General features: G+C 43.2%; 2 pseudogenes; one reads left to right on the top strand and one right to left on the bottom strand.

Moving 5' to 3' along the window:
* Window positions 1-9,979: 9,979 nt before the first annotated feature.
* LOC103249977 lies at window positions 9,980-14,948 on the bottom strand (annotated as a pseudogene).
* A 9,599-nt stretch (window positions 14,949-24,547) lies between these two features.
* On the top strand, window positions 24,548-24,788 carry LOC110594691 (annotated as a pseudogene).
* Window positions 24,789-26,407: the final 1,619 nt, after the last annotated feature.

Below are 26,407 nucleotides of genomic sequence, written 5' to 3' on the forward strand. Positions count from 1 at the left end.
TTCAGAGCTTGAATGGCAAAAATGTACAGAGCTGTCTATAATAGCTGCTAGCAACTCTGAGAAAGGTGAAGTCCCCAGCACAGGAGAAAAGGGATCTTTGTGTCCAGACTCCAAAAGATCTCAAAGCAGGCTTCACATATGACCTTAGATCCAGGGAGACAGACTGGAGGAAGGTACTAGCACGACTCATTCCTATATACCAAGGACCACATAACACTATGTAACAATATGCTTCAACTTAAAGCCCAAGGATTTGCTAAATCTAACCTTGACCTAGAGTTGAACTTGTAGGTACAGCAATAAATTCCAGAGAAGGCTCCCAGTTTCTCACTTATCAATACTTCTCGCCTAGGGTCCCCACAAGAGCAGCTGGCTTCAGAGACTTTCTAACTGCCTTGTCCTAGCAATTTTCCAATCCTCTAGTGGGAGGGAAGCCTTCCAGAAGCTTCCAAAGTTACCAATCTGACCATGTATAGTCATCAGAAGATAAATCACAAAGACAAAAGGGATTATAAGAGTCTGGAAAGAAAATCTAACCTATTTACAGGTGGGCCACCAGGCTATAGTATGGAGCTTGGGTGATCAAGGACATTTACACTGAGCTTTCAGCTTCCAGAATAGCTCAGAGCCCATTCTCAGCCAAGAGCCCACCCATTTGCCCAGATGTAGAAAGACAGGCATCATGCCTAATATCAGTGTTCACAAAACTCCGATGCTCGTGTCTATTCTACATGTATGGTAAAACACAGATAACTATCAAAACTTCATGTACAAAGGTCAAGAACTGTCAGATTAGATGCAAAGTCCTCACTGGAGAGGAGGTAGTAGACCCTGGACACAGAAAGGCTATAAACCACCTCAACTCTTATGTTATCTGTCACAAAAATTCTGTTGTCCAGTTGATGGAAATAGACATCCCAAGAAGAAGAAAGGGATATTACTAGGTCATATTTTTTTTCCTATCTGAAAATATGCTTCAGACAGGATTAGGTTAAGGAGTCAGTGAATAATCAGTAAAACTACCAGAATGTATGCTGTAGCCTCTGGGTTGAATGATACCTCTTAACAAGAGGAGAAAGAGGTTAATACGAAAAGTGGTCCCATAAGATCCTATGAAAGCTTGCTGAGAACAAGCCCAGGGTGGCATCAAATTCAGCCATGAGTTGTGGCAAGAGCCCAGTGTGGCTTATAACTACATTCTAAGAATCATAGGTATCCAAGACTGAGGTCTCAAGCATAGGTTGCAGTTCAGGCTACCTCTTTATCTTGATGGGCCTCCTGCATGACTACCAGCTTTAGCCAGACATTCTCAGAACCAAATCCCAGCATCACTTAGCATGACAGGGTCCCAAAGCCAGTTAGCTTCCCAGGTCATCATTTTAGTCATAAATAGTGACCAAAGATGGCATATGGGAATACTATCAAATCCATCACCACAACCCCCATGCAACTAGATGTATCAATTGGAATTTGAGAGATTTACTTGTCCAGGCATACCATACAACAGTAACCAGATTTAATTTAAGATAAGGCATGCATGCACTTGAGTATACCTAGGACTGAACCTGAAAGCATACAGCAACATTTGAGCAGTTATACTGTTTTCTACAGGCTTTTTGACAACACCTTGAGGGCACACAGCTGACTAATGAAGGAAGCAGTTAGGCTGAGGGAAGCAGGTAAGAGTGAATATTCTGGAGGCAAGTGGTAGGATCCCAAGAAGAATAGGACAAGTTGGGTCTAAGAATTATCCCAAACCAAGATGATGGGTCCAGAAATCAAACCTAGAAGATGGGGAGGAAACTGAAGGTGACCCAAGGTGAATAAAGGTAAAGGGTAAGAAGGTCTCCAAGATGAAGTGAGAACACAGGAACACAGGCTGGTGGGGGACCTGTTCACAGGGGCAGGCACTCCTGGGAAGAGGAAAGCAGGTAGCCTGGGTAACCAGGACCTGCGTGATGCTATGACCAGATCAAAGGCCAGAGAACTATACTTCTAGGGAAAGAAGAAAAAAGCAGAGAAATGACCTTGAGGTGGGGTGATACTATAGGCCATGCAAACCAGGGTATAGCAGATATTTCCACATCCAATGAAAATGGCAAGTCTGCATGTACAATGCCCAATGGGTATTAAGATCAGTATCCAGAGATGTCTGAGCATGGGCCTCAGCAAAGATGAAGGGCAAATCCTATGGAAAACTATGGCTACCCAAGAGTAAGCAGAAGCCAGTAGACAAAAGAGATTTCTGCCCAGAGGCTCTATGGTCGCAGGGGAAACTGAAGGACATTGCCTCCAAGCAGATGCAGTTAGGAATTGTTAGAATAGGCCAAGGTCCAAGCAGGAGAGATGTCAAGAGAGAAGGACCATTATTGTATTACATGGCCAGGAAAGCTTTCCACGTAGGTTCACTAGAATGAATATCAGCCTATATAGAGAAAGTAGACACCAAATTAATTTTACTACTAGGCCCCAGATACAAACAGTTCAATTAATCTGCAATGTGAAGACAATAGTGCCAGTGAAGACATATCTAGGAACCAAGTTCAGTCTGTTCCAATTGTATAAAAACCTTCACTGGAGGGAGACTTGAACCACACGTGGAACAATCACCAGCCTACAAGCCTGACTTAGTGTCGTGGAATATGGCTGCCATGCTAGTCACTACAGAGTCAAGGATTTTGAGCAGCCCCACTAGAAAGTTATGCGGAGCAGAAATAAAGAGACAGAAGAATCCAGCAGATAAGAATCTGCCACAAGCACAGCAAGGAGACAAGGGGTAAGTAGCATGGAAACCCTGAGGTAGCCTGAATCCCACACCCATGGGAAGAGAGCAGTTCTAAAGGAGGTGAGATTCCAGAAGATGAAACCACCTGCCTTGCCATTAAAGAAAAACCTCTGCAGACAACATAGATACAGGTACTAAACAGGGGCTCTGCACATGTCATCCCTGACTGTTGAGTCATAGGGATCAAAGGCTCCCGTCTGGTTTCAAAAAGCTGCCTCATATCTGCTCTTCCTTAGACTGCGGGAAAGGCCCCCACTTCCTTCTAGGCCACTTTCAGTCAGTACTTATGCACATACTTGTATAAACAGCCTCAACTAGTCCTCATCATTTCTTGGTAACAGCCAGAAACAGGAAACCAAGGACTACCCATGGAGCAGGATAGTTGATAGCAGTAGCATAAGCTATTGCTGTTTATGTCATAAAGTCTCAAATAGTGGGAGATGTTTAGTTACTATGAGTTTTAATGAAATTCAGAGACAGAGGCAAGACCAATATAAAGCTGTGTTTTGTTATCAATTGAACTTCTCTACCTAAATGCAATGGGCTCAGATAGAAGGAACAGGATCCCAGTGGAATCAGAGAAGTTCACTACTAGACCCAAGCCTGTGACAGCAGAATCTGAAGGTTATAGTGGACTTAGAACTAACTGACACACGAGCATCATCCAGCAGCTCAGCTTGGCGGGGGAGGAGTCAACCAAATCTATATAACCAGAGCTCTGTGCCCTCAAGACAATGCAGTTCAGAGACTGCCAAAACCTAAAGATATCAGTACCTCCTTTGTCTTTAACCAGCCCCGTACATCAGGGTGCTCCACAGACCTGGGTTAGCAACTCAAACTGACATTCATGCCATGAAGTTAGAAATTTAAGAAACTATCAACATGATTCATAGTTAGCCGTGTTCCCATCAAGGTCTAGACATGTGTGAGATAAATGCTGGACATATGCCCTGCTCACCTTCTACTGCTGATGACTGTTCCCTGATCAGGAGGATGGAAAGGGAGGCTAGACTAACCCAAGCAGACAGCAAAGAGTTAATCACCCACTAGTTAGAGCAACTGCATGCCTTAGCATGCCAGTTTACAAAAGTGAAATGGCTGCTGCGTGCTCATTCGAGCAGTGACTACCAACCCTGCTTAGAATCCAGGGAAATGGAATCCTGAAGTAGACGTAGATTCCTTTGAAGAGGAAGGAAAGTATACTATAAAGATGGTTGGGAAAGGGCCACAGCGCCTGCTGTGGGATTGAGGGTGCCAGGAGACTGGGGCAGGGGAAGAGAGCCCTACAACTCCACCCCATCCCTGCTATGAGGGGAGAAGGGCATTCAACTAATGCATGAAGAAACCCATTAAGGGGTAACTAGAAAGCAATTGTGAGTTGACCTCACAAAAGCAGGAGTAGACCCCTACAAAATATACAAACAGCCCAATGCCCTGTTATTGCAGCTATGACAACAGCTGCTGAGAAAGAAATGCTTCCAGGCTTTGCCAGACAAGCAAGTAGAGGTATGGGCCATGCTGGGCCCCACTCCGACCTTACAAGATTTTCTAGCCATCATCCAGAAAACGGGGTTGCAAGACTCCGCTCTATGCCCACATAGAGCTGACAGTCCCCCCACCCCCAGCAGAAAAACTAAACTTCACCTTTCCCATTCTCTCAAGCCTAGGGGTGGAACTAAACTGAGACTTGGTAAACTGTCCCCCAGAGAATGTACAGTGCATGTATCCCCAATAAATAACATATATCAAGGATTGATGTATTACAAGAGTTGTATCTGCAGACTAGTACCAGGGAGTTCCAATTATGGAGCAAGGTGGTGAAAGCAGTCCTGTGAGGCAACGTCCTACAACCCCTGGTGCGGTTGCCATCACCTTAAAGAATGGTGGCTACTAAGCAATACCAGCTCCCAGGGGGAACATAAAGAAGTAGGGGAAAAAAGTATAGAATTGGCTAAGATGAGTATAAGTCCAGCCCACAGTCCATTTAACTCTCTAGTATGGCAGGTCAGAAAACCAGATGGGACATGAAGAACTCAATAAAGTAATTCCTCCCATGCAGCAACAGTGCCTAACCTCACTGATATAATGGACAATCTAGGGACTGAATTGGATACCTACCATGCTGTACGGGATTCAACTAATGCATTTTTTTAGTATTGATATTCACCCTGACAGCCAAGACCAATTTGCCTTCACCTGAGACGAATGCCAGTGAACCTTCACTGTTACCTATGGGCTACTTACACAGTCCAACCATCTGCCACGGAATGGTTGCTGAAGATTTGGAGAAACAAGCCTCAGTGAGAATGTCCATTATACTGATGATATCATGCTAATCTCTGATTCTCTTTCAGACTTAGAAAAAGAAACCCCGTCACTCATCACCTACAGGAAAGAGGATGATAAACCAAACCAAAGTCCAAGGACCTAGACTGTCTGTCAAGCTCTTGGGTGTTACTTGGTGGGGTAACATTAAAGTGATATCATCTGCTGTGATAGATAAAATCCAGGCCTATCCTAGGCCGACCACTGTGGAGCAGCTACAAGAGTTCTTAGGACTACTGGGCTACTGGAGAGTACTTATCCCCCATTTGGCACAAATAGTCTGACCTTCATAGCAGCTTATTAAGAGGGAAGCAAGATGGGACTGGACTTCGAAGTGCTAGTCCACTTTTGGTTTGCAAAAGCAGCGGTAGGGAGAATGCAAGCATTGGGCATTCTAAATCAAATTTTACCCTGTAAATAAGATGTGAATATTTCCCCCAGAAAGTTATGCTTGAGGTCTTTGACAATGACAGGGAAAGGCTCGTCTCCCAGTGAGGTTCTGGTCATAAACCTGAAAAGGGGCGGAAGCACTCAGCAGCTTAATTGAACAGGTGAACACCGTTTACCAAGTGCTGCTAGCTACTGAGCCCACTACTGGACAGGCAGCTGTGATGGTCAGGACAGACCTGCCAATTGCGGGACGGATTCATAACCTCTCTATGTCACCCTACAGCTCCAGAACCCAGACAACCACAGTAACCAAGTGGAAGGTTTACCTGCAACAACACAGTAAGTTACAGCCCTTTGAGTCACAAATTGCAACAACTTTTGAGCCTGATCACATTTGTAGACCCTGATGAAGTGCCCACAAAACCCACCTTTTTTAAATTTTAAAAAAAGAAACACCTTTGCCCATTAAGAAAGGTGTACCACCAGTGCCAGAGGATACCTGGTATACTGATGGCTCCTGCAAAAGGTACCCCCCGCCCCCTTGCTGAAGAGCTATTGCATACCAGTGATCCACCAATACTATCTGGATGAATGATGACACAGGGAAAAGTAGTCAATGGGATGAGCTACAAACAATATGGTTGGTTACAGTTAAGAAAAAAAGCCTGGTAACCATCTGCACTGACAGTTGAGCAGTGTTTATGAGTCTCTCATTGTAGCTGTCACAGTGGAAAAAGCAGGACTAGCTGGTAATGAATAAGCCTTTGTGGGGATAAGACATGTCAGGACATGTATGAATAAAGCCAATACATGTCAGTGACTGTCATGTGTCAGGGCATAACCCTTTACCCAGTCCAGGAAATGATGAGGCTGATGCTCTAGTCCACATAAGGTGGTTAGAGAAAGCTCCAGCAGAGGATGTGGCCATGAGGCTACATAAGAAAGTAAAACACACCAGACAAAAGACACCATGGGAAGGCTTGGGACTGCCACTCAGGTATGTGGCCTAAGATACCCTATACATTGAGCAATACTCACTGCAGGGGTGGACCACTAGCTTGGCAGATGCCCTCTACACTCTGAATGAATGAATGAAGTTTGCAGCTGGGTCACTCTATGTTTGAATACAAGAGAAATGTTCTGCACTAAATCATCCAGTATTTGGAAGGGAAATGGCTTTAATGTCCCCTGGCAATGATGAGGATTTTTCTTCCATCTTCCTGCAATTACTGTGGCAGTCTGTGCCATTTTCAAAAACATATCCTAAACAGACGGTCCCTTCTTAAAAATATATACATAGCACACACACGTATATATCTCAGAACACATAAGTGTTTTTTTTTTTTAAAGTCACTTTTCTCAAATCCTCCAAATCTCCTAAGTGCTTTTTGTGACCGCTTGTTCTCTCACCAAGGATGGTGAGAAGGAGGGTTGGGAAGGAGAGGCCCTGAGACCTCACCTAGGGGGCAAGGAGGACCCACCAACATAAGTCCTTCGTCCTGCTAACCTTAACCACCAAACTATTCTCCTGCTTTCTGGTAGGACGTCATCCATGATTTCCCTGATGGGCAAATATGGGAGAGGGCACAGGAGCCGTCCCTAATCCAAGCAAGTGACATTCTCCAGCTCCGAGCCCCTCACTTCCTGGTCTCTTCTGGGAGCTGAATCAGCCAAAGGAAAAGAACTGTAAGGTGTGAAGGGAGCAGGCTCCCAAGGAAAGTGAACACTGCAACAATCACATTTCAGGTACTGTGGTATTTTTCTTTTCTTTCTTGATAATAGTTTAAACCAGATATCAAAGCATGCTTGCTGGTGGAAATTCACTTTAAATCATAAAATGGCTGACGTCTGAACATTTTCTGCTTCATTTTGGGATAAAGCATATAGAGGCAGAGATGGAAAGTTGGGATACCCTTTGTGTGGTTGGGACAGGGTGGCGGAGGCTTAATTCTACTAGCCTCATATCAGCGCTAACAGCTTCCTGCTTCTCCTTTATTTGGGTTAGTAAGGAATGTCACGAGGAGAAAGTGACAAGACCATAAGGAGGCAGGAGCCTATCCCATCACATACCATATCCTCTGTCCCTCCTTGCCACCCACCACTCTAAATCAAGAAGTCTCTGTTTGGGTCCACTTTTATAATCAATCAGATCAATCTGAAGCCAGGGGGCGGGCAGTTATCTGAGAATCTGTTCCCCCTTGATCTATGGATATAGATTAAGAAGAATAGAAAGATGGAGTTGAAATGGAATAATAACAAAAAGAAAATGAAAAGTATTGCAATGACAAACTAGGTGAAGGATGAGGGGCGGCATTGTCATTCTTCCATGAATGGAATCCTGTCTCCCATATTTTTAGACGGATCAATACAGACTTTTTTTTTTTTTTTACAAGGGTATACTTTGTAGGTATTTTGCTCCTTGATAAAACAGAGGCAATTTTTAAAAATATCACCACTGTTGGGAAAAACTGGCTGGGATGCCATTTAATCAAAGGAGGAAGGAGGGGACCCCAAGGCCAGGTGGTTGTTGTTCATTGTTGTTTTGTTACCAGGGGCCCCCAGCTCTGCTAGGCCTTCTTATCCTATCAGGTAGGCTATTTCAGCAGCGGCAAGCAGCTCAGGGATCTAGACATCAGATCAGAGCCAAGCAAGGCTCTGGGCTCTCTCAAACCTGGCCCCAGCTTCCTCCAAGGAGCCAGCCCCAGCCACCTTTCCCACCAGGCTGGCCTATTCTCCATAGACAGTTCCTAAAAGGTTACTGGCTCGTGTTGAAAAAAAATTATGAAACATAACTTTGTCTTTTTTTCTTTTCATTAAAAAAATAAAATATTCAAGACTATCAGCTTCTCTTTTGCTTTGTTTTATATAAAATATCAGTAAGCTGAAAAAAATTTTTTTTAATTGGGTTTGGGGGAACAAAAAGGAACATGATTGTTGAGGTAACTTCATACCTTGAGGTAGTTTACTTCACACACAGCATTGGCTAACTACTGTCATGGTTGTCTTGTTGTTACTGTTGTTGCAATGTTAAAAGGAGGGGAACTCCATGCACGAGCTTTTTCATATGTAGAAAGAGGCCTTCCTCCCTTCTCCACACACTTGATAATATTGTCCAGTGTAGCTAAAGTGCATTACCTGGCTAATATGCATTGTCAATCAGTACATTAGGAGCAGAGGCCTAACCTCACTTAACTGATGGCTCCACAAAGGCTAAACTTCCAACAGGATCTTATTGAGCCTGGGAAATTAATAAATTAAGCTTCTTTATTCCTTTGGGTATAATGCTGCTGGTATTCTAAATTTTGCTTAGACACAACTTTCACCATGCCAATAATGATACATGAAGGCAGACGCCATCAGTTAAATATTCCTCTTGAATAAAAACAGAAGCAAGTACTCTCCAATTTACTGAATTTTCCAGATGATAGACTTTAGCTTTATCAGGTGCTCAGAGTTGGATTCCAAGTCCCACCAGCACCAAGGATACAGTGCCATGTCCGGAAGTGCCCTGCAACCCCTGCCTCTGGGAACCAGAGCACATGAGTTAGAGGTGAGGGCACTGTGGCAGCCTTTAGAGTCACTCAAGTCCTCCATGGAACTGAGACTTTATCAAGGGGAGTTAGCACCCATCCCCTTCTCAGTGCTCACATCCAATCACTAAAAGAGATTTAAAAATATATAAAATCTGCCTGAGAATGATGGGAATCAGGGACAGTAGTCACGCCCCAACCTGCTGAGCATTCCATACCTCCTATGTACACCTGGACAGGATGTGGGACCTTTATGGTTAGAGGGACACAAATGTGGTGGGAAAGCCCCAAAAGAGTGGGGGAAATTTCATTTGTGCCAATTTTCAAGATGGCAATCTAGAATAGATCGGGGCACTCCTTTTAAACATGGATTACTATATATTTCAATCATCTTTCTATTTTTCCCCATTTTTTATTCCTTATTGTACCTATTGATTGGCAAGGAAGGATCAGAATTCCCTTGAGTCAATATTAGAAGTAAAGCAATGCATTCAGTTCTATTTTTTTTCTGGCAGCAGTACAGATCAAACAAGTCATATAAATATAGGAAGAGGCAGTATCGGTGCTTGAGAAAGGAGGGATTTAAATCAATTAACCAAGCAGGGGATGAAGCCTGGAAAGACTTTAGGGTCAAGAAACAAATCACCCTTTGAGGCTGATTAAGCCTCTCCTCTGCTTGTTTAAAAAAAAACCTGAAGGATGCTTTATTCTCTTCCCTCTGGGGTATGAGCCATCTTCTATTGGTGGGGTGCCTTAATAATCCACATTTAAAAGCACCCTGAGCTGGAATTTCAATGACAACACTGCAAGTATCAGGCAGTGTTGGGTCAATTGATCAGGGTTACTCATGGAAATATCTTTCACAAGCAAGTATGCAAACCTGATCCTCAGTCACCTGGGGTGCTCTGGATTCCCACACATTCTTAGGTCAGATGGGAAGAGCACACTCTCAGTTTCTGCCCACTGTCCTGGACTCAATGGCATGGGGAGGTCCCTTCCTCCATGCCTGGGCTTGGTTACTCTGTGCCTTCTGGTGCTGCTGCTTAACCTGGGCCAGGATGTCTTGGATCTTCCACTGGGCCATCTGGCTGGCATAGAAATGTCCAGTGATTTTCACAATGACCTGGTCGCTCTCATCAGGTGTCTGGTCTCTTGGCATTACCACCTCAGCTGCTGTCAAATTCTGCACCTAGTTCACCATTTTGCCACCTTTACTGATGACCCAACCAGTTACCGATGCTAGCACCATTATGTGGGTCTCCAGCTTTACTTCCTCCTTGGGACCAAAGTAGTTATCCTCCTTGAGCTTGCCATAGATCCTTCTCTGAACCTTGAATTGGGCCTCTGGCAGGCCAGTGATGATCACCATACAAACTTTGGGGTCGGGTGTTTCGGGAGGTGCAATCTTAATGGAGGCACTGGCGAGCCACAAAAGCTGCTTTATGTGCTGCTCCTTCTTGCTGATGATGGCACCCATGGCCTAGGCAGGAATGAACACCTGCACCATCTCCTGCTTGGGAGCCTGCATGAAGGAACTGTAGACAGCAGCCCCAGTGACACTGCTGGGAGGTGTCAGGACTGAGCTGGACAAGGCGGGAAAAGGCCGACAGCAGCCAGGTTGAGGCCAGGGATCGGGTAAGACTGCAGGCTCATGGCGGCCACATCGTATTCATAGGCCTCATGAACCTTCTTCATGATCTTATGTTCGGCCCTGCAGTGGTTCTCGATGGTGCCCTTCACGGTGATGGTCCTCTCGTGATTGTAGAGAGTGAGGTCCTGCAACAAGGATTTGGTGATTTTTTTCTCTGTCCTCCTCCACCTTCTTCAGGTTATGCCCTTCCTTGCCAATGAGATGTCCCACGAGGTTATTGTGGGCCAGGACCTTGAGGGGGTCCTCGTCAGCAACCCTTGGGGGTCAAGTGTACACTGATGGCTTTTTCCACTGTGTCCATGTTCTCCTTCCTTTGCACACCTATCTTGGACTGGGCTGTTTTTGTGATGCTGCGGATGGTGGCCCCCTCCTTGCCAATGATGGCACCCGTGTACTAGGTGGGAAACAGGAGCCAGAGGAGGATGTCCACTTGCTGGTGTTTGGCCAGGGCCTCCACAGCCACAAGTGAGCCCTGGTGCTGCTGACTTCAGAATCCAACTCCTTGTCGCCCATTCTCGGGACCCTGTGCTATCTGCTCATCAGGAATGTAGGAGACCTTCAGGGCATGGTTCTCCAGCTTGTGGCTGTTCAGTTTCATGATGGCTTGCCTGGTCTAGTCCCTGTTAGAATAGGTGGCATTCACCACTGCCATCTCACTCTGTGTTCACTAGCTCGCAGTTCTCCACTGTACCATACTGAGCCAGCACGCTGTACAGTACTTGCCATCAGAGTTGGGGTCGAATATTTCAGATCTGAATTTTCTGGCTTCTTTGTTTTTGGGCACTGAATGTTCAATCTCTAGACGTTTTCCTTGTAAATTTACTTTTCCTGAGATAGTTTCAATGGCCTTCATTGCCCAATGCTTGTCAGGGCAGTTCACAAAGGTGTAGCTGAACTTGACCAGGAGATCTTGCACTCTGTGAACACTTTCTCCAGGTCCACGGGGGTCAGGCTGTCACTGAGGTTGCTGATGTTGAGCTTGTTCGTGGCAATGGCATAGGCAGGACACAGTCTTAGGCAAGGCCGAGCGAGCTGTTGGGCTTCTAGGCCAAGAGGTGGGAGGCCAGTGGCAGCAGCTGCAAACTTTCTTTGCGCCCCACTCCTGAAGTTGTCCAGAACCCAGGATGGGAGGTGCCCCAAAGCATGCAGAGGTCACATGGAATTGGAGGATGTCTGGGAGAAGCATCCACAGTATGTTGGGAGGCAGATGACACGGTGTGGCTCTCTCCCTCCAGTCTGAAGCGCTCCGAGTGGGCTGGCATGTCATTGATTGATTTGTTTATTTGTGTGTTTTTGTTTGTGTAAGGGAGCTACAACCCCCACTCTCCCCTCCCTAAGCTGCATCTTGTTTTTCCTGCCAACACCTGTGTCCTCAAGGTTACATGAGCACCAGCACCAGCCTGCCTCCTCAAGGCCATGTCCCGAGCTATGTGACCACCAACACCTACTTCCTCAGGACTATGTGTGCTACATGATGACCAGACCCCAGCTAGGGGGTATAGGAGGTACACGCCAAAAGAACAGACAACTGGTTCTTCTTTGGGGTCAGCCTTTCTTTCCTTTCCTCTAATAAATTTTGTTCACCTAACCAAACCACTCAGCTCGTTATCTCTTTCTCTGCACTTGCCTTATATTCTGGTGCCAAAATCCAGGAAGGGTGCCTGCCAGAACTCATTGAATCACCTCTCTCTCTCCCCCCTTCCCCTTCTCCCTCCCTGGGTTTGATCCACCTCCTGACCGTCCTCCTCAACCTGCTGTAAGGACACACCTTGAAATCTCTGGCTAACAGAGTGTGTGCTCCTTTTTGACCTGGGAGAGAAAATTCACCACAACTGGGTGGGCTGCTCTCACGAGCCCACCTCCAGTGGTCCCTCCCTTGAACCTTGCCAAGAAACCAAGGTGAGCCCCAGAACAGGACTCTCCCCTTGCATTATCCACACACTGGCTCACATTTCATCCATCAGTTACAAGGGTGAGTGAAACCTCACACTGGTTTCTCTCTCTCTCTCCCTCTCATCTCGTCTCAAACTAGTGCTAGGCAGGAGGATCCCCACGGTCCTCGGTCTCTTGGCCTTGTGCCCACTTGGTCTGGCCCTGGGATAGGGGATGCCCATTCCAAGGTAGATCATCACTGCTCTCTGAGAAGGCCTTGAGAACGGGGACGCCTTTTCTCTTGAACCTATCTCCTTATTTTTTCCTCACCCTTGTCTTCCCCTCCCTATTTGTCCATGATGGGAAATTCTCAACCCCAACCTTTAAAATGTACTCCTGTAGGATATCTCCTCCAAAACCTAAAGGGCTTAGGCTTCTAAGGAGAAATTAAACCAAAAAAGATTTATTTTCTCTTGTAATACTGTCTGGCCACAATACAAACTTGATAAAAGGTCCCAGGGGCCAAAAAATAAAACTCTCCACTATAAAAATCTGCAGGACCTCAATAACTTCTACCACTGCAATGGCAAGTGGTCAGAAATCCCTTACATATAGGCTTTCTTCGCTCTTTGTTCTCAACCCTCTCTCTGTAAATCTTGCTTTACTTCTCAGATACTCTTAGCCCACTCTGCTCCTAACACAACACCTCCCGATCCCTGCTCAGACTTTTCTCTGTCTACCCTTCAACCCTTCTCATCACAGCCAATCCCCCATTGCTTCCAATCCCATTGTAGCCCCCCATATCCCACTCCACAGCCTCTACCTTATGTCCCCTCTCAACCTAACCCTCCTCCTATACCTGTATCAGAAGCAAGCTCCGAGGCCTCAGCCCCACCCTCTGCCCCAAGGGTCCCAAGGCTCTCCCCCAATCTCCCTAAATCCCCTTCCCACACCCAGTCCCAAACAACCTTAAAGCAAAAAGCTTCGCAACAAAACCCTGCTCCTCTTCCTGCTCCACTCCTCTCTTTACAGGAAGTAGCTGGAGCAAAAGGCATTGTTCAAGTTCATGTCCCACTCTCTCTCTCCAATCTATCTCAAATCAAAAAGTGTCTTGGCTACTTCTCCTCAAACCCTGATAACTATCTAAAAGAATCTGAATATCTTACCTAGTCTTATGACTTAACCTGACATAATATTTACATTATACTTTCCTCTACCCTTCTCCCAGAGGAGAAAGAATGAGTATGGCAAGCCTCTCAGGCACAAGCTGATAAGATACATAGGCCCTCTTCCTGTCTGTGGAAAGCAATCTTTTTTTAAATAAGACTTTTCTTTCTTCATCTCTTTGTGTTGCAAATCTTTATGTTACTTGAATCTCTGGTTACCAGATCTCTGGTTACCAGTGCACACCTCTAGCATGCTGGCTCCAGACTCTAAGATTTTCTGAAGATTCTACTGAGATATTCAAGGTCTCTCCCTCTCTCTCTTCTTATTTCCTAACTGGTGACCCTCTGTGGACTGTGTTAAAACCTGGTGGCAACTGAAAGCTCTGGCTGAGGTTACACTTCAGCATGCTAGAAGGTCCCAGGCAAAGACATCAGACCACTGTGACCCAACAGGGTGAGGGAGTAAGGTTAACTCTTTTCTTCTTTCTAACCAAGATCTCAGAGGACAACTAACGGTCTATGCCTAGGGCTACTCCTTAGGGAGGCAAGAAGGTCCCCAAAGAAAAGTTCGGACTGCCAGTGCCCATATGAGTGGGAGACAAACTGTTTGGTTTCTTTTCTATCTTCCTTTTTTTTTTTTTTTTTTTGGCAAAGCAACTCCACAAAAAAAAACTTAAAACTTCAACAGCTGCACGATATGCCTTTCTGCAGCTCCGGTGAGTCATCCCTCATTTATCACCCACACACCCACATATTTAAATACACTCCTAAATCCCTGGCTTTGTTCTTGGGATAAATTCCTGGGTTTCTCAAACTTTTCTTGGTTTTACGCCAAGCAGGGAATCTGGACAGTTAAGGCCCAGAAACAAATGCATAAAACCAAGAGCCCATCCCAACTGTATCCCTGTTTCCTTTTACTACAATACTGCTTGATGGCCCTGGCACCTGCTCTGTCCCACCTTGCCCCTACTGACCCCTTCATCTGGTGGCCAAGTAGGGGGAAATTCCACAATATAAGCTGGGGGGTGGCAAAAACCTGGCCAGAACGGTGGCACCCTAACTCCTAATACACACTTGCAGCTTGATTTGTACTTAAAAAGAAATGACAAGTACCTTAAAATTCCATGTATTCAGGCCTTTTATAAGTTAGCTCACCACCCAGATATCCATTACTCCTACCATATTTTTGTCTCTTGTCTCTCGTAATCTGCTTTTACTCCACTCTCCATCGGTTTCCCTTCCTTCTAGTCCCTCTTGTCCTCCACCTCTACCTGCGGAGGAGGGACTGACATCTATGGCCATGACGCCTAACCCTGGTCTCCAGTCTCTCTTCTCTTTAACCTTTAGAAAAGGGGCCGGCAACAAAGACCATGGCACCTGACCCCAGCCTCCAGCCTTATTATCCCCCTTCTCCCACTGCCTAATAACCCCCTGGTGGCAGCCCTACTAGCAGCAAATCAAACCACATGTGCCACCTCCTCTTCCCCCACACCTCCATGTGTACTTGAGAAGCCATTCAGGTTTCCACATGGCTTAACCAGTCTTTCCTCAGGGGGGCGGCCAGGACAAAAAGATATTATAGTTCATGCTTGCTTTTTATGATAAAACTCTCTCAAGCTAAATCTAAACTGGGAATATATCAACCTTCTTCCCAGACCAGAGTAAAGGAAACACGTGTTAATTAATCCTGTTAACCTGCTAAAGAAGTCTGTTGTACTTTTAATCTGTTTTTCCAACCAAACTTGCAAGTGCTCTAGTAAAATCTTACTTCCAACTTTACCATGTGTTAAAACATTAGTGCTGAATAACACCAGTGTTTTTTATATCAGACTCGCTAAAGTTGTATTTTACAAACAAAAGGTTAAATCACCTGTTGTGCCTAACTAGCACCTTCTTATGAAAAAGGTAAAACTTTAAATGCTAAATACCCTGTGTGTCATGATAAGGTTTGGGAACTGGCCATTCCCACCTGGTTAAGTCACTTTTACTAAGCCTAGTACTTCTCCTGCCAAATGGATAAAATACTGGGTACTCTGTGTGAGCACAATAAGGATGGGAACTGATCGCTCTCACCTAATTGCCAACACCTTCCTTACAACTAAGACTGTAATTTAGTAATTTATAAGGGTTTTAAACAAATTTACCTGTTCATTATAAATAAGTAGGGACAAATCGTTTCACATCCATGTGGCCTGTTCACTCTAAAGGATTTTACATCAGACTGTTACAAACAAAATACGATCAAAAAGTTTCATATGTATAACCTATTAAAAAGGAGCTTTTAAGGTTTTTTTTTCAGACAAAACATTAAAAAAAAAAAAAAACAGTGCCAACATGAAGGGCATCAGAACCAGAGAGACAAAAGGCACCCCAATTGGCAGTTGCAATTAGCATCAAAACTCCAACTGCCCATCAGAGACCTGGTAAAAATAAACATGCTAAGGGAATGGTGTCCATTGCTTATGAGTACAGTCTGTGGGGGTACTAAAAGCATGGTTGCCCCAAAGAGGCCTAAGCCTACTGAAACTTGCCCACTGGTGCAGGTCAAAAAGGCCATTAAAAACTAGGGACACTCTCATCTGAAGAGAGGAGAGGACACTTGGCTCACAAATGGTGGCCACTTACGGAGGCCTGAAAATCTCTTAAAGTGCCTGGCACTGGCTCACCATCACTCCAACAACCTCCAGGTAAATATTAGGGCTTTGGAACACAAACTAATTTCTTAATTTAACACAGGTGCCAACCTTTTGGTCCTGGCCATCTGTGGTGAAATCATATAGCCTTATCTTAATCGAAAGTTACTAAAGATTAACTCAAGGTATAAAGGGAAAAAGTTATCTAAAATGTAAAGAAACCAGAAAGCAAAGGAAAAATGTAAAAAGTTGTTATAAAGGTAATGTTTTTGGTAAGAAAAAATATTGTATGGTACTTTTTGTTCTATAAAGTTTTTAAAGGAAGGGAAGTATAAAACAAAAATAAAAGGTTCGAGCATGTCAAAAATGGCATGAGTATGTCTAACATGGTATGTACAATCTCAAAAAAATTTTTTTCTCCTTTAAACAACAGAAGGGGGAAGGAAGAGACAAAATTCACTTAGCCCACCTGCTGTCTTTGTTAGAAAAAAGAGAGGTGTTTTACTTTTCAAATTCTTTATACTATCACTTACTAAATAAATTACAATCTTATGTCAGTTTAATGAGGTCCCACTTGTCTATCTTATCTCTTATGGCCTGGGCACTTCGGATTTTGATCAGGAATTGGTTGCCAGTTCCAACTTCCATGAGAGTATCTCCTGCATTTTCTAAGGTTTTTACAGTTTGAGGAAGCAGGTTGGTGCTAGTGGTCATATAACCTTGTTAAAGTCATTACTAACAAAACCCCCTCCCAATTCCAACCTTTTATCTCCAGGGTCAACACCCCTTCTCAGCAGGAAGAAGCTACAGAAAACAGAGCTTTGGCTCTATTCCATATAACAAAAGGTTAGAATTAGTAAGGGAGTTACAACCCCCACTCACCCCTCCCCGCTCCTTCCCCGCTTGCTCAAGCGACATCTTGTTTTTGCTGCCAACACCTGCATCCTCAAGGTTAAATGACCACTAGCACCAACCTGCTTCCTCAAGGCCACGTCTTGGAGCTGTTAAGGTATGGATAGGGTGAGGATGGATGGGTGGAGGAGCGGCAAGGGGAGGCTCAGTACTGCTGGAGCCAGCATGCGGGAGGTATGCGCTGGCAACCCAGAGATCTGAGTAATGCAATGAATTGCAACACACAAAGAGGTGAGAGAAGAAAAAATTTATTTAAGAAAAGTTTGCTCCCCACAGACAGGGCATGGACCTACACTCTGGGTGAGTGCAGCCCTGTAGCCCCCCCAAGCCCTGGCTTAAATCCTTTCCCTTGGAGATGTTACAATCAGGTAGACATGACTGCTGTGACTTCCTAATTGACCACCTGTGGATGTCTTGGAGATCCTGTGACACAGAGACCCACTAATGTTCACCCACATTATCATGGCCCCTAGACAAGGGCGTGACAAGGATTCCAGTGCTCCTGTACCTGCCTGAATGACATTCCTTAGGGCTAATGGTGGGTGCACCTCCTCCTATTTCCCATGCATTCCCAGTGGGTAGCTTTGGGGGATTCTTGACTTCCCTGTAGATGGGGACCACTCTACTGGAAGATTGAATCCCTATCTGCTCCCCCTCTGAGCGGTTATAACTTTTGTAATTACAAGTTTCGTGACTTCTACAATCCTTGCCCAATGCATGATGTCTTAGGCCTTATAAGTTCCCTTTACTCTAGGCAAGCCTGATTGCCACTATGAGATACCTCTGGCATCAGGAAGTCGGTGTTTCTTCTACTTTCTCATCATTATGTCAGGGTTTAATAACAAGATGAAAAATGGATTTTCCGCTCTTGGTCTGTCCTTTCAGGAGCTATGTGACCACCAACACCTACTTCCTCAGGACTACGTTTGCTACATGACCACCAGAACCCAGTTACGGGGTATAAGAGGGACACGCCAAAAGAACAGGCTGCTGGTTCTTCTTTAGGGCCAGCCTTTCTTTTCTTTCCTCTAATACATTTTCTTCACCTGATTCTCTCTTTCTCAGCTCGTTCTCTCTTTCTCCACACTTCCCTTACAGTTTATATTTTAAAGATATGGGGTCCAATTCAGAATTAGGTATACAAGTGGTCATCATACAGGTAAAATTTGGGCCTCTCTTTAGTCCCCACTTCACCTGGTTTGAGATCAGGTACCCTTATTGATGTTATGTGCCCTCCCTCCCCTGGAAGTTTCTGGCTACTGCCAATCCCTTATTACATATGCACCCTGTTTGATTTGGGAATGCCATGATATAACATGGCAATAGACAAAAATGAGTACATTTCTGGAGAGTTCAAGAAGTAAGCTGAGAGCTATTCTAACTAAGGGAACAAATATAATTTTGGTGCCTGTTTCGGTCCAAAATGCCATGCTACCACAGGAATTGCAGCAACTACAAGAAGCTGGGGCAGCCTTGCTTTCACTTCTGCCAAGTAACACATAGAGACCTGCATGCCAGGTGATAAGTTATAATATGGAGAGGTCTTCCTGCTGGGATTGTCAACCTTAGGTGAAAAAAAGAAAAGCTATCCAGTTACATTTGCATTTCAGATAGAGAACAAGTGGTGTGTTAATGCAAGCATGTTCTATATTTAGGTCCTGCATTTTGTCTGGTAACTCTATACCTTTCACAGTGTTAGTGCTCACCTAAAGTTTCTTGTTGGAAACACCTAAGAAAGTACAGGAAAATAAGCATTATTTTCTGACTGTAATTTCCCATATTTTAACATAGGGGACCAGATGTCATTCTTTGAACGTACTTAGGATACAAAAACTTGAAAGTTTCTAGAAACCACACGAGACACCATGAGAGAAAGAACAGAGTACTTTCTTGACTCAAGCTAAGATTGAAGAACCAACCTCAAGAAACTTCAGGGCCCCATGACCTTAGGACTCCCACCCTTACTATTTATCTTCTGCTCTGCCTCCCACCAAAGGCAGACATGTGGGAAGCAGATGGCACTCTGAACACTAGACTTCAAGGGTCTCAGTAGTGACAACTGCTTTGTTAGATGGACTACAGAAGATACTGAGTAGAACCATGTTTCTCAAACTACACTTGGCTGGTCATTCAAGACTGATCCTGTAGCCTACATATTAACTGCTCTTCTTAAGTAGAGGCAAATTCAGTAGCTCTTAAATGGAAAGAGCTCCAGCTGATTATCATTGAATTTATAATAGAAGCTGCATTCTTTTAGTTTTCTACCAGAAAATGTTCCACTCCAGCAGCTACTCTTCCTCAACTGGCATGAAGTTTGGAATAACTATACTGTTGGATTTAGAGAATTGGAACAAATATGCATACGTCATATGTCATCATTCTTAATATCGAAACCAGCATTCTTTAAGGTGTCCAAAACAATTAAGTCTCACAAAACTGACTCTAGGTTAAGACAGGAAACCTTTCTCCAAAGCTAACCACAACAGGGAAGTTATGTTTTTGGTGCTTAAATAAGTTGAGTCACCTCAACCATTACATGCTGTCTATAAGTGAGCAAAAACACTGTTTTAACCCAGATTAGTATAGCTAAGGAATCATTTTGGTTACATGTAGATTTGTTCAAACCAAAGCAGGACTAAGCCTAGACCCATGGTACTATGACTTTTTGCATCCAGGTTTACTGGAACTCAGGACTATGTGTGCTACATGACCACGTATGAGATAGACCGCCATTGTCTGACCCTCCTTTCTGCTTTTAGAACAAAGACACTAACAATTGTTACAACACTTCCCTACAAAGACTTCCTTCCACAAGTATACTAAACGTACTCAGATACTTTATGGATTGGATTAAAGTCACTCAGCTAGTTTGAGGCTATAAGGTATCTATAATAGTTTACTTTCAATAGATAACATTTGAAATTGAGGTGGTCAGCTTAGATAAAGTTAGAATAACTTGAACATTTAGTACTTGTTTTTCTTTAACACTGTGGTAGGCTATATTAGTAAATCATTAACACTAGCATTAACAAAATTCAGCTTCAGTAGCAGAGATGTTTCTCATTACACATCATTGCTTAATGCAGATGTTCTTGCACTGACATCTCTTGTACCTGTTCAGGGACCCAGGCTCCTTCCATGTTTTTGCTCTACCTTTCTTTAAGACCCTCGGCCTTCTGCATTTAAGACAGAGAAATGAACAAAACTGTGGGAGAATTATGGGCTAGACTTACAAGTCATCTACAATTTCAGGGCATATTCTACTGACTAGAACTCAGCACCTGGCCACATCTAAATGTGAGATAAGCTAGAAAATAGTCTAGCTTTGTGCTCAAAATTAAGTGACTCCCAGTCAGGACCAGCATGTCCCTAGTGATTCAGAGAACCATTTTTCTATTTTTCTTTCACATTATATATCAACACTATGTTTTAGAAGTTGCTAATAAAACATGTTGCCTTTAAGAGCCTGATAGCATTGTTTTGGACAGGTTTAAATTTCCTCCTTATCTTTTTAATAGGACAACAGTTGTGTTCCCAGGCAACTTTGACCTATACAAATTAATACTGTTTTACTTGCTTCACTTTTCTGTAAGCATAATGTTCTTTGGATTCACTTTTGCGCATCCACAGTGCCATGTGTTATCACTGCTACAGAATACTTGTTTCCAAGAGACTGTGCCATATGCTCATATAACCATGAAGGTAACATTTTGGACTGCTTCTATCATTAGAAACCATAGTAATTTGATAAAACCAAATCATGTTTGGTTAAGGTATGAGACATAGTGAAGGAAAGAACTGTGCATTTATCTTGGCTTTTAATAAATGGGATAAGCTCTTTCAAGTCAAAAATTAAGGATTATAATTTAGTAGCATTCTATAAGTTAATAGAACTAGATAATAGCCATCAGTTGTAAACCTCAACAGGCAACTGCTAAATAGTATATATGCTGTGAAGGTATATAGCCACCTGCAAGGTAGTCTCTCCAAGTAGGCTTGAATCTGATCTAGAGCCAACTAGAGACTTAAAAGAAACCCAGGAGAGAGGAACACATGTTATGTTACAGAGATATAGTTAACAAAACCCCACATATGGAGGATTCTATGGGACAAATAGCCCTGCTTCAAAGAATTGCGAGGGAAGATGGAGAAACCTATAGATTCAGACATAAAGACTTCAACCGTTGGAGTATATAAGATTTATTTGGGTTCTAGATCACATCATAGCTAAGAGAACCATAGTATTACTGGTAAAATGTGAACTCTTAGTTTTGTTTAGGTGTGAATGGTATTGTCCCTGTCTGTAATAGTGGTATGAAAGTTTAAAGGAGGACACAAATACAATTACTCTATTTCTAAAATCGGGATGATTCGGCCTTCTGTCTGTTTACAGGACATTAGGACATAAGATGGCCAATTATATAACTTCCTTTTCTAAGGCCTCTTATGGAAGTTGGGGGAGGGGAGTTTTTTCGAGAACAGCATCCAAAATATCATAGCCTATTCCTTATCTTCAGCAGAAGCTTCTTACCACCATTTAGTCAATTTAAAATAAAAAATGGCTGGGTCCAAATTAGGCTATCTCACGTGATCTTTTTTTTAATTATTATCATTCTGTGTACTTCCAACAATGAGATCCTGCTTTGCCCCCTTTTACTGAGAGCAAAATGACTGAAGGGCTACCCAGAGAAATATTTGATAGTCTAGAGCATGTGCCCAAGTCTCCAGGAAGTATGAAACAAAGAACCTCTTGAATCGAGTAGTAATCTATCACATCTTGATTGTTTACTCCCATTCTTAGCACTCACACCTGGTATTTGTGGCTGACAGACAACAGGAGAAAGCAAGTAGGAGAACACACATCTACTTCCTTTTGTTCTCTTAACCCCACCCACTTTCCCCCTGTATCCATTATTAATCACTATTTCTGATTAACTGGCTTCCTCACTTGTATTTATCGCCACTCAACCTCTACAATGCTTTGTCTATTCTGTCACCAGAGTGACCGTTATAGGTAAGTCTGATGAAACATACCTGCTTAAATGGCTATGTATTACTAACATGGTCATTCTTGGCAAGAGCTAGGGTTTAAGAAACAAACCATCCTAGGTATTTTAAGCAGAAGTAGGACATAAACGTCTGAGCTTACAATATTCTTGGAAGACTATAGGCTCACTTACAAGAATGATTGCCAGAAGAGCACCATAGAACTTGCCCACTGATGGAGCCAATAGCTTTGCCATGACCTAGAATACGGGAGCCAGGAAGCCAATGTCACAACTTCCTTGACACCGAGCTGGTGACAGATACTAAGATGCTTCTGCAGACCAAAAACTATCCCCATATCTTTCCAGTAGGTGACAACTTCAAGTGCAACTTGCTGGAAAAATCTGATTATGTCTAGACTCTTAGCTATAAAAATGTACACAGAACAAAAGTCCAGGAAATAAGTCATCCATCTTCTATACTAGGGGAAAGATGGCTTTGTCAATGAGGAAGGTTATGTATTGTATTTGCTGTATACTCGTACGTTGTCTTTATCTACATTTTAGCCTTATTTATGCTTCTTCCTCTTACAAGATTTTGTTACACTGCCCTTACTGCTAACACCACCAGTATACATATAGTATCTTTATACCTTGGAGGTCAAAGGAAATTAGATTGACTTTGTGAGTTCAAAAGCCAGCGACTAGACAAACCTGAAAGATTGAAAGTAGGGGCATCTAGGACTTCCCAAACACCTTTCAGGAGACTCACTTGCAGGACTAGGTTAAATACTAGCATGTCCTCATTTCTAGACTGGTGTTCTAGATCCTAATAGCCCCCAATAGTCACTATGACCAAGAATGATTATGGCTTTGCTACTTTTGGGGGTACAACAGTTACCAGAGAACTTATTCTAATGGTCAGGGACATATAGATGCCTTTTGGTCATATAGCTATTGTTTGACACTTTATAGAACTCACAAACTGTTTAATAGTAACAGCACCATTTTATCTTCCCCTAATAGTAGTATAAGAGTTTCAGTTACTCTGCATCCTTGCCAATACTTGTTATTGTCTGTCATAGTCATCCTAGCAATTATGAAGTGATATTCAGACTGCTTATATCAATCCATTTGGATCCTTTACTGACATGTGAGCCCCTTTGTTATTTCTAGTCTTATCCCCATCCTAACTGCCCTTTTGTCAGCCATAACCCAGAACCCTACTCCTAAAGCATGAGTTCAGTTTATTTTGTGACATGAATAGCATATACTCTTGTAATACAGGTTTGCTAATAGTAGTTATACAAGATGTACTAATAATTAATATTATTAATATTAATCACTGTTTGTTAGCACCTTTCTGCCCGAAAAATACGTTTAAAACTGAAATACATGGAGTCTCATTGTAGATAAGCATTGACGGATGAACACTGCAATTTATCTTTATCAGGAATATTAACTTTGAGTCAAACAAGTAGTGATTTCGCCTATTTCTTGTTAGTAGACCTTTATGACAAATCTTATTCACTTAAATTTGGTCAGTTTAAAAATCTTATGGAAGTTCTCTTATGAATACTTTTATAATATCTTCAGTTTTGTCTCTTCCCAAATATTGTAGAACCTACAATATTTACTATCTGATTATTTAAAGAAAAATATTTCCTTAAGAGAGGGAAAAAGCCGGGCTCGGTGGCTCAGCCTGTAATCCCGTGCCTTTGGGAGGCTGAGGTGAATGAATTGCCTGAGCTCGCGGGTTCGAGAGCCACCTGGGCAGTGAGACCTCATCTCTACAATAAATAAAAAAATCAGCCGGGCGTGGTAGTACATGCCTGTAATTCCGGCTACTCGGAAGGCTGAGGCGGAAGGATCTCTGGAACCCAGCAGGTCGAGGCTGCGGTGGCCGGGAGCAGCCACTGCCCTCCAGTCTGGGTGACAGAGTGAGACTCCAACTCAAAAAAAAAAAAAAAGAGAGGGAAAAAAACCATAAAACTGCTCTAAGTTTGCAATGTCTGTCATAAATTTATTTTATCTAGTTTTCACCTCTAAATAAGTATAAGATCTCAGTCAACCTTAGGCAGGCAGGATGTTTTGAATAGTCACATTTTTCAAACGCAAGTCCAAATGGTCTGACTTTGAGGAAAAAACTGAACAAAAGCTAATTCAGACTGGGATGAGTTGTGTGCCCAAACAGCACAATTCAGTTGCCTTCATTTGTTATTAATATGATCACATGGTCCTGGTCAAGCTGCTGGGCGCTGCAGATCCCAGCAACGCTCAGGAACTTTGGCTATAAAAATGGGCAGAATTTTCCTTGACTACATCAGAGGGATCCATCTGTTTTCTTGTGCAAATCATGACACAATCCTGATCAACCACTCAGAACTCATCTCCACCAGATTCACGGGCACCACTGAAAGGGCATTTTTGTTTAACAAGGTAAGGAACCTGCTACCAGGAAGGCCACGTGATCCTGGAACAGGCGCTCCTGCGTGAGAGTGAGGGCTTTGAGGAGCACGTGCAGTCTGACAACTCTTGAAGAGAGAGACCGAAGGCCATCTCATCTCAGGTCTCCTTCACTGAAAACAAAACCTGCTTGCATACACTGTCACCATAGCGTTCACTGGATTCATGGACTGCGGAACCAGAGGTTGTGAAAATCTGAGATGGAATCTTTCTTTTTCCTTTTTTTTCCTTGTGTATTCTCCATCCAACAGCAGTGTGTAGAGAGAATATTATGCAGATGCCGTTAATTTTTTTCCCTCTGTTTACATCTTGAGGTAGAGGAGTCTGTCTGCACCCCCATGGTGGGCTATGTAAGGATACACATGGGCTATTCAAGTGAAAAGTGTGTTGTATTTCAATTTTGAAAGGAAAACATGTCCAGAGGGTGGTTTTAAACCTCTCTGGGCTTTTGTCAAAACTTGTATTTTATAATAAACCCAGTTATCTCACTTGACTTGCTGGCTTCAGAGGAGAGACTGGGCCTGTGCCCAGCACTGAGGCTCACTGTGGACTTGGCTTGTGCTGGCAATTGTGCACTCCCCCCCCACCCCCACTGTGCCCCATTCTCATCCAAGGGGACACAGGCACCAAAGCCCACGCTTTTTTGTCAGTCTCCACCTAACAATGTCACCTTCCCAGTTATCTGTCACCACATAATTGGTGTTGATTGTAAACTTTTTCTGAGATGGGGCAGAACTACTTGGTTGTCTTTTTCCATTTAACTTAAGCATAGTAATATAAATAAAGTAATAGTTGGAAAAAAATATGATCACGTGGTTTCTCTAAGCTGTCCAAACATTTCCAAAGAAAAGATTGTCATTAAACAGATTGCGAGATTACAGCATGTGAACAAATAAGTAGGGGAGGTACTGCCACATCACAGCTCCTGCAGCCTTATTCACTAGAACTGTTTCTTAGTCCTGTGTGCTAACTCCAAAAGTTAGCTGTTGCTGGTTACTTACAAAATTATCTCACTTGAGAGTTGTCAGGGCAGGTCAAGTAGTGAGAATTAAGCCAGAAACTGCCAGAGGGTGAGGGGCACATAACATTAATAAAGGTACCTGATCTCAAACCAGGAAAAATGGGGACCAATGGTAGGCCCAAACTTTACCTGTACAATGACCACTTGTATACCTAATCCTGAATTGTGCTCCACTTTAAAATAAAATAAATTTTTAAAAAACTGCTTAAGACAACTTAATACATTTACTGAGAACAGCTAGAAGATAATTCTCCATGAGACTTGATATGGTTTGTTTTGATACTTATGACATTGACTTGAAAAAATAGATAAGGTCTTTACTTTCTGATCATTGTGCAGATTAAAGATGTTTATAGCTTACCACATTTATAAAGATTGGTTAAAGAACAGACGAAACTTTTTTTCTTCTCACTGCAAAGGTGACCTCATTTTAAAGTCTTGGACACAGTAAAGCATAATCTCCAACAGCAAGATTTGAGTCAGACTTGTGTATTCCTCACTGCAGATACGAGCTATTCTAATTCCTACTTCCCATGTTGAGTAGTTCTTATGGAAGTGCATAATTCTTATAGTCCTGAGATACCCAATGAGTTCTTTTTAAAAAAAAAAATTTTTTTATTATGGTTTTGTGGGGTGCAGTTAAGGGTTAGGTGTACAATTACGTTTCATTC

The sequence above is a fragment of the Carlito syrichta genome, unplaced genomic scaffold (assembly GCF_000164805.1).
Source record: "Carlito syrichta isolate Samal-C Ts95f unplaced genomic scaffold, Tarsius_syrichta-2.0.1 Scaffold125342, whole genome shotgun sequence".
NCBI lineage: Eukaryota > Metazoa > Chordata > Mammalia > Primates > Tarsiidae > Carlito > Carlito syrichta.